The 18,046-nt window shown below is 39.6% G+C and overlaps 1 pseudogene; it reads right to left on the bottom strand.

Moving 5' to 3' along the window:
* Positions 1-4,842: 4,842 nt before the first annotated feature.
* Positions 4,843-5,370, bottom strand: LOC112393688 (60S ribosome subunit biogenesis protein NIP7 homolog pseudogene; annotated as a pseudogene).
* Positions 5,371-18,046: the final 12,676 nt, after the last annotated feature.

The raw sequence follows: 18,046 nt of genomic DNA, 5'->3' as shown, positions 1-18,046 counted from the left end.
AAAAGTCTTCTCTTGTAGTCAGCTTGTATATTTATGTTTGATGAGGAAAGAGAAAATTCTTAACACTTCCTTGGGGAGGATGTTTTTAGAAAATTTGAAATATTTCCCAGCATAAAATTGCATAACATGCCAACTCAAAAACATCTCCAGGGACTTCCCTGGCGGCGCAGTGGTTAAGAATCTGCTTGCCAATGCAGGGGACACGGGTTCAAGCCCTGGTCCGGGAAGATCCCACATGCTATGGAGCAACTAAGCCCGTGTGCCACAACTACCAAGCCTACACTCTAGAGCCCACGAGCCACAACTACTGAGCCCATGCACCTAAAGCCCATGCTCTGCAACAAAGAGAAGCCACTGCAACGAGAAGCCCACACACCATAACGAAGAGTAGCCCCTGCTCGCCGCAACTAGAGAAAGCCCGCACGTAGCAACAAAGATCCAACGCAGCCAAAAAATTAAAATTAAAAAAAAAACCTCTAGTACAATAAAAAACAAAAGTGATATTCAACCAAATGCATCGGGCAGATGAAATTCAGGCACAGAAATGGAGAAGTTGTTTTAGAGTTAAAGCTAAACTGTTATTATCTCCCAAGAGGCAGATTATATCTCCCATGTTTTTCAACTTTTGGAAAGTAGTGTACCAAGTTTCTAGGATCCTCTTCTTCTCAGGAGTGAGACCAGCCTGGGAAGTGTTCTAACTCTGACTCCTGACTGGCAAGAACCAAGAGGGAGGGCCCAAAACCATATAGGATATCACCTTTGGTACAACCATCAGTGGCAACGTCCTAAGCAGCAGAGCCAACAACTGTTCCTTACTACACCTTCATCATCATATGTGCCAACACTTGACCCAGGCACCCAAAGAACTTTGGTCAAGCAACACCAATCATCTATCTGACTTTTCCTCCCTTCCAGTAGGCTAATCTTTGCTGCTTCTCCTCTTTATTCACTGATTCCACAATCTTTGTTGACTGTTTTTCTCCTTTCTCAAATATTTGTTTAACTTTCTGTTCATTTGCCTCTCTTAAAGCCTCCAAAAAATTGGGTCTCCAGCCCATCTTCTCTCCCTCTTCAGATTCAGATCAAAGTCTCCAGCTGCCTCCCAAACATCTTCACTTGAATAGCCAAGTATCCAAAACAAAACTTGGTGTTACCTTACATACCAAATCTGCTCCTCTTCCCTCTTTTTCCGTCTTAGACTCATGATCTTACCATCCATCAAGTGTTCTAATGAGTTGCCAAGTGGTCTTGATTCCACCTTAAAGCCCGATTGCAGAATTAACCTCTGTCCCCTCTTTTGATCTCTTCACTCGGGCGCTCACACGTTCTCATCTAGGCTAATACAATCATCTCCTAAGTGGTCTTCCTGCTACTTGTCTTTTTTCCACTCTTGCAACCATCCTGCAGGGCTTATCGTCTTAAAGAACAACAAATATAATTTTGTCATGATCCTGCTTCTAAGTATTTGCTGACTCTCCCTTTCCTATAGGATTAAATCCAAATTTAACAAGAAGGGTCATTCAAGACCTTTCCCAATATGACCCCAACCTACTTCTCTTGCTTCAATCTCTGATATGCCTCACTACACCCTCAAATGAATTTCTCTTTATCTCCCAAATTGACCATGCCCTTCCTGTTTTTTATGTGTTATGCCCTCTGCGTGAAATGTCTGGCCTTCCCCTACTCTACCTCTACCCCAACCTGGAAAACTTCTATTTTTTTCATTAGAAAATAATAATAATAATAGATCAAATGGCACCTGGCTAGAAAGCTTTCCTTGAGTTTCTCCGGGTCTAACCCACCGCACATTTGACTAGCCCAGACTCCTAATTCCAAGAGTCTAGGAGGCATCCTACTAGAAGTAAGCTCCTTGCAACAGACAGGAACTCTAACTGGCTGGCCACTGTATCCCCAGCATCTAACATTTTGCCCAGCATTGAATACTGTTCAATTTATATATTTTAATGAATGAATCTCTTACCTTCAGCCTTTAGAGCACAGAGACCAAAAAAACAGGGCTGAGACAAAGTATTGCAGGGAGGAGGAATATCAGGACAAAAGACAAATATCCAAGTCAGTCATGAAAGCAAAAAATCTAGGCAGAGGGAAAAACCAGGTTTGAAGTCTATCGAAGTGACATCCTAGTAGGCCAGATAAAGGGAAGGTTCAAAGGCTCAGGTGTGGACAGAGATGGAGTGGTTATAGGTGCTAATCCAGTGTGAACACCCAGGCAGGTAGATCTTCTCCCTCTGAGATCACATGGTTCATTTACAAGTAATGTCTTATGTTGCAATTTATCTGTTCACGTGCCTGAAACACCCACCAGCCTGTGTGTTCTTTGAAGGCAGCCACCCTACCTTATTTATTTTATTTTTTGTGTGTGTGGTATGCGGGCCTCTCACTGTTGTGACCTCTCCCGCTGCGGGCTCCGGACGCGCAGGCTCAGCGGCCATGGCTCACGGGCCCAGCCGCTCCACAGCACGTGGGATCTTCCCGGACCAGGGCACAAACCCGTGTCCCCTGCATCGGCAGGCGGACTCTCAACCACTGCGCCACCAGGGAAGCCCCACCCTACCTTAATCATTGTTATATCTGGGCACCTAGTACCATGGCCACCACTTAGTCATGGTTTTACTATAAATTTTTGCTGCACTATAAAACCTTAGGTATAATAAATGACTGTGCAGGGCCTGAGTTTCACTGTTGGAACCACTAATGAAGGCAGACTTGGAGATGGAAAATCCAATAGTATTATTGTGTTGAGTGAGATCATGAAGTCACACATGACACCTGAGAAGCTTGCTTTTCTCAGCTCTATTTTTAGGGCAATGACCCTAAACTCTGTGACCCAGGCCTATTTCTACCTCACTCTCAGGAAAGTTTGCACCTTTAGAAGAGCTGATTAACAGCTTAAGCTAAATAAAGTATCTAATAAAGAATTCTTGCCATGATTTAGTCAAGGTCTTCTCCGACAGGCTGACCTTGACACTTATAATCTCTATTGCAGTCTATTGGTCTTGCCTGGTTAGACTCAGAATACAGTCAGGCCTATTTTTAAAACAGCAACTTTTAAAGGAGCAAAACAAATGATCAGCCTATTAGTTTTTCCATATTCTACTTTGATATAATGCAAATGTAAGCTTCTTAGATAAATATTTCACAGGATAACTCTTTGGGAGTGGCCACAAATTCTGTACCCATCATCCCATCAAGAGGTAAGCACATGTGCCCATCCCCTGGATCTCATTGGGCTTGTGACTCTGTCCACCAATAGGGTACAGAAGAGGCAATACCATATGATTTCTTTCTCTTTTTTTTTTGGTAATTGAAAAATGCTTTATTTTTAGAGATGTCATCTTTGGAATTTAAAATAAGCAGTACATTCACTAAAGAAATTGTTTTACAATACAGGTAGTTTAAAAATTTTTTGTCTGTGATATGTTTTTTATTAAAAAATATTTTAATAATTCTAAAAAATAATTTTGGAAGGCATGGGGAAAAGATGGAGGAGCTGAATTATTTCAGGATCTCTGATTAGTGCTTTTTGTCCAGCCCAGTCAGATAAGTAAAGATTTATAAGAATATTAAAATATATATATATATATAATATATAAAACTGAATCACTTTGCTCTACACCTGAAACTTACACAGTATTGTAAATCAACTGCACTTCAATTTAAATTCTTTTAATTAAAAAAACAAAAGATTTGTAAGAGAAATTACATTTTAGGAAATCAAGATGATAAAAATAACATTCAGCCCGGGATTATACCATTCAATAAAAAGAAAGATTGAGAAAACTGCTTGTAAAAGTCAAGATGATCTAATCAAATTCTATTCATATGATCCTACTCTTAGTAGCAGAAATATTTAGCATAAGCATTATAAAAATAATTCTTACCACTTATTCAACACTTATCATTTGCCAGGCACAGTGCTAGGTGCTTTAAAGTCATGATTTCTAATTCTAAAAACTTTTCTTAGGAAGACGGTTAAGCCGTTTTTTTTCTTTTTTTTTTTACGGTACGCGGGCCTCTCACTGTTGTGGCCTCTCCCGTTGCGGAGCACAGGCTCCGGACGCGCAGGCTCAGCAGCCATAGCTCACGGGCCCAGCCGCTTTGCGGCATGTGGGATCTTCCCGGACCGGGGCACGAACCCGCATCCCCTGCATCGGCAGGCGGACTCTCAACCACTGCGCCACCAGGGAAGCCCTAAGCTGTTTTTTTAAACAGAAGAAGGAAATGAAAATTATTAAAATTTAATGACTCACCTAAGGCCATACAGCTGGTAGATGTGAGAACTGGTGTTTGAATCCAAGTTTTTCTTCCACACCCACAGCACCTGCCATATAGAAAATCAGCAGAATAAACTTATCTTACTATTTTATCCAAATTTCATTTGTAAAATCCCAGACATGGCCTACTACTCTGATATGGCAATATCTATCTTTCATAGTATTAATAAATAATTAAGAAAATCCATTATGTTCTTATCATGTGTTTGGAAAACAGTGTGATCACAGACAACAATAATAAGATATTCTTTTTCTCCGTTCCAACAATTTAGACTGTTACTCAAAACAAGAAGCCCTCTGATTCAAATGTAAAACACAGTATTCTATTTAGCCACAATCACAACGACCTGAAACTCCATTTTTGAGCCATTTCTGCATTATAAGAATGTAGCCTACATTTCTCCATAATAGAGAGAATATTAAACTAAGAAGTCCCTGAAGAGGTCACAGTGTTGACAAAATGCAACATGACGGTGGAGCCTACACAGACAAAGGAAACAAAGCTAGGCCCTTCCACACAGCCCTAAGTCCTCGTGATGACTTTGTTTTAAATCAATGTCTCTTCGTGCCACACATATTCCCCAGTGCTTGCTTGATGAAATACCGCAATCGCCATGGGGTCCACTTTCCTGAAGTCTTGTGTAGACTTTGCTGCCACCCCAAAGCCCAAAGGGATGTCTGTCATGGAGTACACCATGTCTCCCTGGTACTGAGAAGTATTTTCAATGATTCGACCTAGTCCAGATTTCAGCACATGGTTAGCATACAAGAAGGGCTGCTCTGCTCAGGCTTTATCCACACTTTATACTTGGCATAGGGTTTTAGGTAATCCAGAGCTGTGATGTACAACCAAAACTTGTGGGTCTGAGTGAATTTTCCGAAGCACGTTCCCAAAGACAGCTGCTTGTCACCGATGATATTGGCAGTCAACTTAAAGATCTTCTCACTCACGTAACACATCCGGTCGTTGTGCAGCCTGAAACAGCAGGTGTCATCGGGCTTGTCGACCAGCAGCTGAAGATTTTGCTATCATCTCAAACATTATACGGGTCTCCTCTTCAGTCAGAGGCCGCATTTCCCAGCTCGATTGGAACACAGGGGCCTCGTGCCTCAGTCACCGGAAACAGAAGGTCAACCCCCAGCCGCTTCTTGGCAACTTCAAACCCTGCCTCTCTAGCCGTTTTCCAGTCGTTCCCCACGCTAACACTCTGTAGCCTGGAGGACCATCGGGGAAAGAAAGCCGGCCTAGCGAGAACCATAGAGACCGGAAGTGCACCCAGGATGCTTCCCATCCGAGATTCGGAGCTGGTTCCCTGGGTGAGGAGGAGGGGAAGAGATGCTATTGCTGAGAAGATGGCGGCGAGGGTGACAGCCGCGTCTCAGCTACGGCCTCAGCCACAGTGACGGCCACCACCGCTGCTCTTGGGGAAGTAGAGGATGAAGGGCTCCTGGCGTCGGTGTTCCGAGACCGCTTCCCAGAGGCCCAGTGGCGGGAGCAGCCCGACGTGGGCCGCTACCTCGGAGTTGAGCTGCTTGGGGCTGCAACGCGAGCCGGAGCACCTGGCCAAGGAGCGAGCACAGCTTGCCATGTGATTTCTAAGTTGAGGTCATAAAGAGCCGTGGAGCTTCTGCTCTGCTCATCCTTGAAACCACCTGAGCCACCACAGAAGTCTGACTACCCTGAGACCACCGTGCCGTAGCGGCACACACAGACACACCAACAATCTCAACTGAGCCGGTTCTTCAGCCATTTCCACCTAGGAGAGATGTGTGCAGAAGCTGTCCTAGAATTACATCTCCAGCCCCAGTCAGTAAAGTCATCTGCAGCCATCTGAGTCATACTAGCTGAGCTCCCAGAGCCATCTGTGTTGCGCTCTTTGATGTTTCTTAACACACCTCATTTCATAACCCAAGATGTTACAGCAACCGCTTGGGGTCCAGAAGAAAACACAGAGTCCAAGGCCAGATCCGTGGAGAGAATGGAGCAGCTGAATTCAAGACCCATGGAATTTAATATGTCACTGGTTAATTTAACCAGTTAGTTTGTGAATGAACGAGCATGTAGAAATGTGCGAAAGGATATACACCAGGTTGGTGGCAGGGAGAGGAGGTGAGAAAAAATATTAATCGCTCATTTTTTTCTTTGTTTATCTTTATTCTATTTCACTCTCACTAAACTCATATTATTTTTGCAATTTTTGAAGAGAAGTTAAAGCGAAAATGTTATTTTTTTAAAGCCTTAGAACATGCCAACTTTCTTTTTCCTTCCTCCATACCCCCAGCCTCCCACGGTGATGTCTGTTGATCTACTCCTAGATTTCTCTATGCTATATAGCACATGAGTTAAATTAGAAATGTTAATAAAGGAGGTGTGAGGTCATTGGTAGAGAAAAGGAGCCATTTTGTGTGACCGAGTATGATATATACACAAGTTCAGTCACTGAGAGCACCTCTAAAACGTAAAGTTTTGGTGCATGGTAGTAAGTGGGAATTCAGAAGTCCTCTGAGTACTTATTTTAATTATCCACCTTTCTTGGCAGTTGTGTGGAAAATTGTGACATTTACAGTTTGTTAACTCGTAGACAAATACCCAGTTAACAGCAGTCTTATTAAGACTGTTAGAAATTGAAAGAAACCAAGCTCAATATTATAACCCGAGTATAATTCCCCTTGGGGGTGGGGGGGACTAAAAAGAGAAATATTCTGTGGTAGTACTGGGCTCAATACACAATATTCCTAACATGTAATAGAATGAGTTCATTTAAGGTCAATTATCTGTAAACTCAAATTCATATTTCTGGCAGATGTCCTCCAAGGTTTAACTGGTTTATGTCCAACAATTCTAAACAGCATGTCAATCATTTTTATTAGTATGGGGTACATTTCACAAGTCATTTTCCCCAGAAGGATCACTAGAAAGCTGTCAAGCTTAGACATTTCACAAATGGATTTCTGAAATTTTTCTATGGGTAATTCTGCTTTGAAAATTTTCCAGGCTAAAATTGTCCAAGCCATGGTCTAGAGCATAGAACTTTGGAACTTTGTTTATTGATTTGCCCTTATCCTGGAGCAGACTCAGAATTGTTTTCTGAGAAAAATCTTCATACTGTCTACAGTCATCCCAGACCTCCTCTATTCAGAGGTAGACCAATTCCAACTCAAGACAAAGTCTAAGTTAGGCATCTTAATTTTCATCAGGTGACATTCACTTGTATGTCTTTGCTCAGTTGATTTTTAAAATATATACTTTTTGAAGTATATGAGTTTAAAAAATACATGTATTTCAATTAGTAAAACCAAATAATTATTCCAAAACATTTGTCAAATAATCAGTTGTCCATCACTGGCCAACTTTTATCAAAAGTCAAAGTGCAAGATAAGTGAAGTAAGTCAGAAAGAGAAAGACAAATACCATGTGGTATCACTTATATGTGAATCTAAAATATGACACAAATGAACCTATTTACAAAGCAGAAACAGACTCACAGACAAAGAGAACAGACTTCTGGTTGCCAAGGGGGAGGGCGGTGGGGAGGGATGGACTGGGGGTTTGGGGTTAGTAGATGCAAATTATTACATATAGAATGGATGGACAAGAAGGTCCTACTGTATAGCACAGGAAACTGTATTCAACATCATGGGATAAACCATAATGGAAAAGAATATAAATATATATATACACACACACACACACACACACACACACACACATATATATGAATAACTGAGTCTCTTTGCTCTACACCAGAAATTAACACAACATTGTAAATCAACTATACTTCAATTTTTGAAAAAGTCAAAGTGCAAGAAATAATATTCATGAAGGACTAATTAAAGGGCATAAAGTTCACCCAGCCTAATAAATAGTTTTGATATTTATGCCTGGACAAATCTAGACATTAAGAAAGCTTATTTCATAGTTCTGGTTTTTTGTACTACCTACTTACAGAGAATTGCATTTACTGCATTGTGCTTTGGCCTTAGGCTCTCAATTTACATTGAAGGATACTATAGGCAACAGCTATACAAAACTAGTTGTTTTGATCTTAAGAATATTGTTGATAATATTTCCACTCTATGACTCTATGTCCTATTCTTAAGGATGCCATGTCCTACTCTTAAGCATCCAAAATACTAAATTTGAGGAGAAAATTTTCTCAAATTTCATAACCAGAAAAATGTTAGTTTATTTAGTTTTATCTACATTTATTAATATTTTTGTTACTATTACTATGCTACTATTATTATTACTGATATTGTTAAGACAGTATTTCTTTTTATGTGATAATATTGTCCTTTTAGCTTTGGCTTATCAGAAGTTTAGAACTAAGTATAAATATGTAGTTGTCTTTGAAGAGTTGTGTGGGACCTTGTGGCATATATTTATGTGTATTAACTTTTTTCTTTAGTTGTATCTCAACATTCTAAATTTCTTTTCCCTGTAAATAAGTGTCTTTAATTTTCATGTTATGATATGTGTGCAATCCAGTAAGATATCGCAAATCTTTTTTGAAAGGAAGTAGGTTATAATTTAATAAATAATCATAATCCTGTGATAAGAAATCTTTCTAAGTATATGTGTGGTAGGTAGGATTTGCTAAGAAGCAGAATAGAGACAGCTGGTAAAGAACTGCTGGGTTGTTCATAATAGAAATCCCTGAAGGTATCACATATTTTTAAATAAATGAAAATTTACTACAAGCTATGATCTGATTTATATAAAAACAATAATATAAGATCTTAAAAGGAAGCCAACTTACAGTTTAAAACAATGTTTCTATTGAAACATTTATTCTGAATAATAATCTTTAAAAATCCTGAAAACTCTAGGATTTCTTGCTCAGAATTGTTAAGCTTCATTAGCAGAAATGTGACAAAGAAACATTAATCCTAAATGAGTTTCTAAGCTATAAAAAGTAGAAATGGAGATGTATAGTCAAATTGCAAATTTCATTCACACTATAGTGTATCTCAGTTATTTTGCCTCAATTTAAAATGGTCATGTTTCCCAGTGCCACTGAAGATGATACAACCAGATGGAAAGATATTCTGTGCTCATAAATTGGAAAAATGAATATTGTTAAAATGACCATACTACCCAAGGCAATGTACAGATTCAGTGCAATCCCTATCAAAACACCAGTGGCATTTTTTACAGAACTAGGACATATAATCCTAAAAATTGTATGATAACACAGAAGACCCCAAAGATTAAAAACAATCTTGAGAAAGAAGAACAAAGCTGAAGGTATCATGCTCCTTGATTCTAAACTATACTGCAGAGTTACAGTTATCAAAAACAGCATGGTACTGGCACAAAAACAGACATAGATCAATGAAATGGAATAGAGGGTCCAGAAATGAACACATTTACATGGTCAATTAGTCTACAACAAAGGAGGCAAAACTATACAATGGGGAAAAGACTACCTCTTCAGTAAATTGTGTTGGGAAAACTGGACAACTACATGCAAAAAAATCAAACTGGGCTACTTTCTCATACCATATATAAAAATTAATTCAAAATGTTTTAAAGACCTAAATGTAGGGACTTCCCTGGTGGCACAGTGGTTAAGAAGCTGCCTGCCAGTGGAGGGGACACGGGTTTGATCCCTGGTCCAGGAAGATCCCACATGCCACGGAGTACCGAAGCCCATGTGCCACACCTACTGAGCCTGGGCTCTAGACCCCATGCGCCACAACTACTGAAGCCCGTGCGCCTAGAGCCCATGCTCCGCAACAAGAAAAGCCACTGCAATGAGAAGCCTGCACACCGCAACAAAGAGTAGCCCCCACGCTCCACAACTAGAGAAAGCCTGTGCCCAGCAACGAAGACCCAATGCAACCAAAAATAAATAAATAAAATTGATCCTTAAAAAAAAAAAAAAGACCTAAATGTAAGACCTGGAATCATGAAATTCCTAGAAGAAAACAGAGGCAGAACACTCTTTGACATAAATTGTACCAATATTTTTTTTTAATGTCTCCTCAGGCAAGAGAAACAAAAGCAAAAATAAACAAATGCTACCTCATCAAACTTAAAAGCTTTTGCACAGCAAAGGAGACCATAAACAAAATGAAAAGGCAACCAACTGAATGAGAGAAGATATTTGCAAATCATATTTTTGATAAGGGGTTAGTATCCAAAACATACAAAGAACTCACACAAAAACAACAAAAAATAAACCAGATTTTAAAATGCGCAGAGGACCTGAACAGGCGTTTTTCCAAAGAAGACATACAGATAGCCAACAGACACACAAAAAGATGCTCATCACTAATCATCAGAGAAATGCAAATCAAAACTACTGTGAGATGTCACTTCACGCCTGTCAGAATCAAAGAGACAAGAAATAAGTGTTGGTGAGGATGTGGAGAAAAGGAAACTCTTGTGCATTACTGGTGGGAATGTAAATTGGTACAGCCAATATGGAAAACATTATGGAGGTTCATCAAAAAACTGAAAATAGAACTACCATATGATCCAGCAATTCCACTCCTGGGCATTTTCCCAAAGAAAACAAAAACAGTAGCTCAGAAAGATATATGCACCCTTATGTTCATTGCAGCATTATTTACAATAACCAAGGTATGGAGGCAACCAAAGTGCCCATCTATAGATGAATGGATTAAAAAGATGTGAATGTTGCTCAGTCATGAAATTTTGCCATTTGCAACAACATGGATGGACCAGGAGGATATTATGCTTAGTAAGTCAGACAAAGGAAGATAAATACTATATGATTTCACTTATATGTGGAATCTAAAAAATGAAACAAATGAACAAACATAACAAAAGAGACTCAAAGAGAACAGAGAACAAACAAGTTTGTACAGAGAACAAACAGGTGGCTGCCAGAGGGGATGGGGGTGGTGGGATGAGTGAAATAAGTGAGGGAAATTAAGCGGTACAAACTTCGAGTTACAAAATAAATGAGTCACAAGGGTGAAACGTACAGCAAGGGTAATGTAGTCAATAATAAACGTAATAACTTTGTATGGTGCCAGATGGTAACTAGACTTATGATGATCATTTGGAGTGTATAAATATACTGAATCACTACCTTGTACACCTGAAACTAATATAATAAGTCAGTTAAACTTCAATTTAAAATTTTAATAAAATCCAGGAAATAGGGGGGAAAAAGGTTTTTTCTACCTTGGAGACCCTATCATAAAAATAAAACCACCAAAATCCACCAAACTTTTCATATCTGTAGATGATTTCAGTTGTCTAAAAGTGATGCTCAAGCAATCTTTTCTGAAATTTTAGAAGAAAACAATGGAAAGGAAAATAGACAACAAATACTTCTTATATTTTAAGAATAATACAACACTATCAACTTTTAACAATACTAAATTAATACTGAGATGGCAAATATTATGTGTTTTTTTGAACCACGTTGATTTTAAAAGCCATTTAACTTTTTGTTAATAACAAAATGACATAGAATGATACAAGGTATGAACTGGAACTTCAGAAAAACATAATCAAGTAGAAGTGGAAGTACTTACGACTACGTTGCTGAAAACAATTTTAAGAGTGAAATACTCCTCAGAAAATAAATAACACTTAGAAAAACTAGTAAAGCTTTAAGAAATGTATCATGTCACATCTCCTTAAACTAGATGTAATGGATTTTTAATGCTTTGAGTATCAGTTGGTTCTCATATCTTATTCAGTGAAAGAAATATTTTTAAATTTCCATTAACAAGACACTCCATATTACAATATTCTATAATCTTCTGATCCCAAAGTTTAATAAGAATTTAAAATTAGAGGGAAAAACAATTAAGTACCTGGGAAGGAGCCCATTATATGATATCAAACTGGCCAAGATCATTAAGCTTAGGCAGCTATTTATGCCTTATCCTGGATTAACCTCTGGAGTGGTGTGATAGCACATCACAGCTGCATTGTATTTAAGCCTTTCAATCACTTAAACACAGATTATCTTATTTGATTCTCATAATAACCCTGTCAGATAATTAAGGTAAAGATTAGTATCCCCATTTTTCAGATGGGAAAACTGATATATGTGGTAATTAAATCTCCGGAATCCAAATTAAAGGAGTGATTTAAGCGATCGAGTTAAAGCAGAAGAATACATATAACAATATTTATTGAGCAGCCTTCATGGTTACAGTTTTTCTGCTTTTCTGTTGGAGCTAAAAGGCAGCCTAAAATCTTAGCCAAAAGGTGAAAAAGTAATTTGCTGCCTGTAAAGTTTAGCTCCCTATCTAGTAAGAGATAATAGAAAAACCTGCTTTTCTTCACCTATAAAATAATGTTGAACTACTTGATCAGAGGTTATGACCTGTCAGGATAATGAACAGATTTAGGACAAATTTCATCTGACCTGCAGAATCTTGGCTCACAGAAAATCTTACATTAAAAAAGTCAAAGATTTCCAGCTTCTCTTGAAATCAGAAAACTTGGCTGCCTTTGACCCACATTGTGCATGGTAGCAATCAAATGGAGTTAAGTCCAGGTTTCCCCCTTTCACCAAAGCATGTACTTTTCAATTTCCCATGACCTGTACCACTCCCTATTACTTACACTGAAGATGCTTCTTTTACCTGCATTGTTGCTTGAGTCCTGTAGATATTTGACTTGGTGACCTCTGTTTAATATCACCCATTTTAGCTCATCCATCAATTCATTCATTCGTTTTATTCAAAAAGCATTTACTAAGCAAAGCTTATACATGCAATATTATACAAGGTACTTAGAAGGAAAAGGTAACTAAAATAGCCCAGGAGCACCATGATCTCATTTGGTGGGGACACATACCATAAACAGATTATTACTACACAGATGCCTTGGGACTCAGTCTTTGGGTCTATTCTCCTCTGTCTTTGTTCATTCCCTTGGTACTCTCAGTCTAATGACGTTTTAAGTACCATCTCTATGCTGATGTAATCTCAGTCTGGCCCTGAATTCCAGTCTCATCTAGCTGAATGTCTAATCAATAACTTCACTCAGAAATCTAACTGTCATTCAAACTCCAAATGTCCAAAACCAGATCATGATTTTAGCCCATAAAGCCTCAGTCTTTCCTGTCTCAAAGAATGACAATCCCATTTTTCTAGTTGCTGTGGCCAAAACCTTGAAGTCATCTTCATTTCTTTTCTTTCTCATCCATTCTGTCAGCAAATCATGTTAGCCCAGGGAAGGAGGCCTTCAAGTCTCATGAAGTGACACCTGAGGATGAATAGGACTTAGCTGGATGAAAAAGGAAGTGAAGTACATTCCAGACAGAGGAGACAACATGAGCACAGGCATACAAGTGAGAAATAACAGGACATCTAGGAGGAACACCAAGTAATTCAGTGTAACTGAAGGGTAACTTATGGGAAGGGAGAGGCTGGAGATGGTTGTAGAGAGGTAGGTAGGGTTTGGATTATGGGAGGCCTTATATCCCATTTATCCTGTCACCACACAATGCTGTGTCATCAAAGCATTTTAGGCAGGTAGGACACTGATACATAAAGCCAGATGATCGGGACCTGAACTGAAGCAGCAATAATTTCCATTTAAATTCAGTAGGATTGAAGATTGGTCCAATGTAGGAGAGCAAAGGAAACAATGAAGATGACTCCCTAACATGGCCCCTGAATGTAGAATACAGGAGAAATGGATCAGGGAAAGAAGATAATAATTCAGTGTCAGAAATGTTGAGCTTGACAGCCCATGGAGCATCCACAGAAATGACTTAATGAGTTATCTGAAGCTTCGGAGATGTAGGCTGGAAATGTGAGCTTGAAAATCATCAGCAAATAAATAGGAGTTAAAACCATGACAACTACCTACTAACTGTGTCTCCTTAGCCTGTAAAATGGGGATTATCACACCTACTTTATACAACTGTTTTGAAAGTAACGAGAATTATTATACTTGCATATGGTTAGGACTTCGTGTATATTAGTTGTTTAAAAACTAAATTAATTGCTAAGATTACATTGGAAAACCATGTAGAATGGTGGTTACTAACCTTTTGGGGAGACATGAATGCCTTTGAGAAAGCTTTCTCACTAAAAAGTTACACATAACTAAACACCCCAAATTCTGCACACCATTTCAGGAGGTCTGTGGACCCCTAAAGAACCTTAGGCTTAAAAATTCTTGATGCAGAGTTAGAAGAGAGAAAATTTGAGAATCATACAAAGGAAAATCAACATTTCAGGAATGATCAGGTTAAGAAAAGACCAAGAAGGGATTACAAAAAAGCTACAAAGAGAACATAGGATAGTTTCAAGAAGAAGGCTGTGATAAATTCTCTCAAATTTGGCAAATAGGTCCAATTAGAGTTAAAATGATCACTGGCAACTATCACAAGGCTAGTGGTGGGAGAAGAAACAAGAATTTAGTAAGTTGAGTGAAATGAGGGCGAAAAGTGGAGAAAACTTCTGGACAAAGAAGGGACGGACAGGAGACCTTTAAGATGGCGGAGGAGTAAGATGTGGAGATCACCTTCCTCCCCAAATACATCAGAAATACATCTACACATGGAACAGCTCCTACAGAACACCTACTGAATGCTGGCAGAAGACCTCAGACTTCCCAAAAGGCAAGAAACTCCCCACGTATCTGGGTAGGGCAAAAGAAAAAACAGAGACAAAAGAATAGGGACGGGACCTGCACCAGTGAGAGGGAGCTGTGAGGGAGGAAAGGTCTCCACACACTAGGAGGCCCCTTCGCGGGCGGAGACTGCGGGTGGCAGAGGGGGGAAGCTTCGGAGCCGCGGAGGAGAGCACAGCAACAGGGGTGCGGAGGGCAAAGCGGAGAGATTCCCGCACAGAGGATCAGGACCGACCGGCACTCACCAGGCCTAGAGGCTTGTCTGCTCCCCAGCCGGGGCGGGCGGAGTCTGGGAGCTGAGGCTCGGGCTTCGGAGGTCGGATCCCAGGGAGAGGACTGGGGTTGGCGGCGTGAACACAGCCTGAAGGGTCTAGTGCGCCACGGCTAGCCGGGAGAGACTCCGGGAAAAAGTCTGGACCTGCCGAAGAGGCAAGAGACTTTTTCTTCCCTCTTTGTTTCCTGGTTCGCGAGGAGAGGGGATTAAGAGCGCTGCTTAAAGGAGCTCCAGAGACGGGCGCAAGCCGCGGCTAAAAGCGCGGACCCCAGAGACTGGCATGAGACGCTAAGGCTGCTGCTGCCGCCATCGAGAAGCCTGTGTGCGAGCACAGGTTACTATCCACACCCCTCTTCCGGGGAGTCTGTGCAGCCCGCCACTGCCAGGGTCCGGTGATCCAGGGACAACTTCCCCCGGAGAACGCACGGCGCACCTCAGGCTGCTGCAACGTCACGCCGGCCTCTGCCGCCGCACGCTCGCCCCGCACTCCGTGCCCCTCCTTCCCCCCAGCCTCAGTGAGCCAGAGGCCCCGAAGCAGCTGCTCCTTTAACCCCGTCCTGGCTGAGCGAAGAACAGACGCCCTCCAGCGACCTACAAGCAGAGGCGGGGCCAATCCAAAGCTGAACCCCTGGGAGCTGTGAGAACAAAGAAGAGAAAGGGAAATTTCTCCCAGCAGCCTAAGGAGCAGCTGATTAAATCTCCACAATCAACTTGATGTACCCTGCATCTGTGGAATACCTGAGTAGACAACGAATCATCCCAAATTGAGGAGGTGGACTTTAGGAGCAACAATATATATATATATTTTTCCCCCTTTTTCTCTTTTTGTGAGTGTGTATGTATATGCTTCTGTGTGTGATTTTTTCTGTGTAGCTTTCTTTTTCCCATTTGCCCTAGGGATATGTCCTTTTTTTGTTTTTTGGGCTTTTTTTATTACTTAAAAATTTTTGTTTTCTTCATATTTTTTATTTTAATAACTTTCTTTTCTTTTCTTTTATTTATCTTTTGTCAAGAGGGAGGAGATATGGGAATATATGTATATGTATAGCTGATTCACTTTGACATAAAGCAGAACTAACACACACACAGAAAAAAAGAAAGGGAGGGAAAAGACGGAATGCAAGGTAAAGGGGAATTTCAGGTCACAAAAGGGTAGGTTTTTATTGTTGTTGTTTGTAGTGTCTGTTTTGTTTTTTGTTTCTGAGAATTTTTTATTAGTATTTTGGTGGTATTTTTTTTGTCTTTCTTTCTAAAGGAAGAGAAAGACTTTAGGTTTGTGGTGGGCCCAGGATCAGAGCCAACAGAAAGATTAAGGTGGAAGATGGGGAACAGTGGGGGGATGATTAAAGAAGCAATGTTCACCCAATGGAGATGGGGAAGGAAAAAGAGACTGAGGGCTCCAGGAGAGGGTTTGGTATTGGGCAGGAAGAGTACATTGTCCTCAGTGTATGAAGAAAGGAAGAAGGGAAATGATTTACATACTAGTAAGTGTGGGGTAGGGCTGACAATTGACAGATGATCACAACTTTCTCAGTTAAGTAACAGACAAAGCTTGGAGAACACTGTGAATTAAATGTTGAGGAGAATGATGGGTGATTTAGAATAGAGACCAAAAGGGATGAAAAAGAAATCTAATCAAACAAGTAAAAAGCTCTTGCTCTGTGATAAGCTATGAGAACTCATTTCTTGTAAGCCTTTAAAATCTTAATAATCATTATTACCAGAACATACCGAAAAAGTATGTTGGCAGTTAGTCTTCCTGTTTCACTAGCAACAGTATTTAGATGAGATCATTGTAGTTATATCTTTACCTGTAATATATTAGACTTACAGAATTGCAAAAGCAATAGTAGACCTTATGGATGTATGTTATATCTATATGATGGATAGATACATGAATACATGTATATTACATGATACTAAGTACCAAAATTTTATTTGATGTTTTCATGTGCTTGAGATACAATGTTTATTTTAACCAGGTGTTATGTTTTCAAACATTGATTTGTTTTATCCTTCTCTTCCTTGTGTAACCATGAAGAAATCTTATTAGACTAATTCCTTCAAGAATCTGCCTATTATAGGAAATGGAATTAATTTCATTTCCCATTGCTACAACTACCAAATTTGATGGCATAAAAAAATAATAAGATGGGAAGTATGCTCACATAATAAATTACAAAAATTTTCATGGTAGAATTCTTGATTTTTCTGCATCCAAGCTGTGTGTCACTTTATAATGAATCATCATCTCAGGCAGATGTTCTTGTTAGAAGGTAAATTTTTCCCACTAGATTTAATGCTTAAAACAAGTTATCCCCACACCCAGCAACACGCTTTCTAAATACAAAGAGCCCTTGTTATCAAATAGTTTCATTTGAGTTGTTTTTCTTTCTTCTTTTGGATTATCTGGGAAATTTGTCATATTTTCATTTAATATTTGCACAAATGTTTTAAACCTCTCTTCCTATGTTGAAATTGGTTTGTACTACATTTATACGGCTAAAAGGGGAGAACAGAGAGGAAAAGAAAATCTAGTCTGAACTATTTAAAGCCTTAAATCTTCGAAAATCAAAAATCAAATCTGGAGACTTCCCTGGCGGTCCAGTGGTTAAGACTTCGCCTTCCAGTGCAGAGGGTGCAGGTTCGATCCCTGGTTGGGGAGCTAAGATCCCACATGCCTCATGGCCAAAAAACCAAAAAACATAAAACAGAAGCAATGTTGTAACAAAAATTCAATGAAGACTTAAAAAATGGTCCACATCAAAAAAAATCTTTAAAAAAATTAAATCTGAAGATGTTCAGGTTTCTCATCACTTATAAGGGTTTAGTTCCAAAGATATGCCAGATTTTCTTAGAAAATATAACACTGATAATCTGAAAAAGAAGGCAATG

This window comes from Neophocaena asiaeorientalis, unplaced genomic scaffold (assembly GCF_003031525.2).
Source record: "Neophocaena asiaeorientalis asiaeorientalis breed wild unplaced genomic scaffold, Neophocaena_asiaeorientalis_V1.1 scaffold7, whole genome shotgun sequence".
Classification (NCBI taxonomy): domain Eukaryota; kingdom Metazoa; phylum Chordata; class Mammalia; order Artiodactyla; family Phocoenidae; genus Neophocaena; species Neophocaena asiaeorientalis.
Note: the sequence above shows the minus strand (reverse complement) of the source record. Positions and strands in the feature narration are given on the sequence as shown.